Source organism: Emiliania huxleyi (genome assembly GCF_000372725.1).
Source record: "Emiliania huxleyi CCMP1516 unplaced genomic scaffold EMIHUscaffold_577, whole genome shotgun sequence".
Lineage (NCBI taxonomy): Eukaryota > Haptophyta > Isochrysidales > Noelaerhabdaceae > Emiliania > Emiliania huxleyi.
This window is the reverse complement of record NW_005197670.1, coordinates 34,762-36,370: the sequence shown is the minus strand read 5'-3', so window position 1 is coordinate 36,370 and position 1,609 is coordinate 34,762.

Genomic DNA, 1,609 nt, shown 5'->3' with positions numbered 1-1,609 from the left:
TGGGGGGAGGCGGCGGAGGGGGCGACGTGGGGCGGGAAGGGGGGGGCGTCGCGGGGGAGCGGGGGAGGAAGCGGGGGAGGGACCCGATTGAGGAGGAGCCGGTGGGGGTGGAGGGTGGGGAGGCGGGAGGCGTGTTTGGGGAGATGGGGGACCGGGGGGGTCCGGCAGGGGGGGGGAAGCGAACCTCGAAGAGCAAGCACCAAAAATCGCGCAGCCGGAGGGAGGCGGGCCGGAAGCGCACGGAGGGCCCTGTGGGGGGGCCCGGGGGGATGGGTCGCTGACTCGAACTGGCGCTGTACGGGCCGTGTTCCTTGTGTGTGTGTACTACATCTCGAAGGGTGGAGCCGCCTGAAGTGACTTCATGCCACGTGTGAGTGGGCTATGTTCTTTGTGTGTGTAGTACGTCTAGAAGTTGCTATGTCTACTGCTCTTCTGTTGACCTCTGCGCTGGCTGAGCCCCTGCCACGCCCGCCCCCCTCCCCTCTCTCCCCCTCACTCCCCTGCCCGCCACACGGTTGATATGGCACACATGACCACGCCACCTCGCGCGCAGGTGGGAAAAGGCACAATGAACGATGGGCTTGCCCATCCCGGAGTGGTTCGATCCCACACAAACCCGAGACGGTGACGGGATGCTGGCTGATGGTCTCAGGCCCAGTGAGGTAGTGCATCAGACTATCCCGGATCCTGCTGACCAAGCTCCTCTTGTAGCTCGATCGGTCACACCGCCATCGCCGTCGGGGAGAGGGGGGACGACACTGCTTCGGCAGCGTGCACCTCGATCCTGTACCGTGTTTGTTATGACCCCCCCCAATGAACATACCAGTGAGGGAGGGCGAGACGATCGAGGGGTCCCGTACCACGCGGAATCGGCCCTATCCAGTGCTCAAGTGCTCAAGATACTTGAAATCGTAAAGGACCACGAGCGAGCGTGGTGTCATCCTTTCTCACATTGTAGCCGCCGAACCGTGCGCCTACCCATGCCTCTCGCTCCGCGCGCTCAGTATCGTTCGCACGCGCCGCAGCTTCCCCGCCTACCCTCGCAAGCCGCTCCCACCACGTCGATGCCGCCTTGCCTGCCCTTGCCCGCGGTCGCTCGATCCAGCGGCACTCTCTCTCCCACGCTCACGAAGGTGTTCACCACAAATGACACGCCCTGCCCCTAACAGATGGTTCCCTGTCACCGCACTTACGCCTCAACTCTGCTGCTGCTTGCCTCCTCTCTGGCATTGCTCCCAGCGGTGACTGCCCAGGGCCGCTTGGTCGGCGATCTGGTGATCATTCTGGATGCCAGCGGCAGCATAAAAAACAGCCGGGGCGACGTGGCGACGTTTGCGCAGAAAGTTGTGGACTCCTTGGATGTCGCCGAGACAGTCGCTAACGTGGGGCTGGTACAGTTTGCCTCCGACACGACCAAGCTCAGTGATCTCACCTTCAACGCTGGCGCCCTCGCAGATGCCATTGAGGTTTACAGAACCGGCGACGAGGGATGGACCTTCATCTCCAACGGGCTCCTCATGGGAGAGCAGCTGCTCGATACTGGCCGTTCAAGTGTCACGAAGGTCATGCTACTCCTGACCGATGGAGAGCAGACCTGCAGCCGCAACCC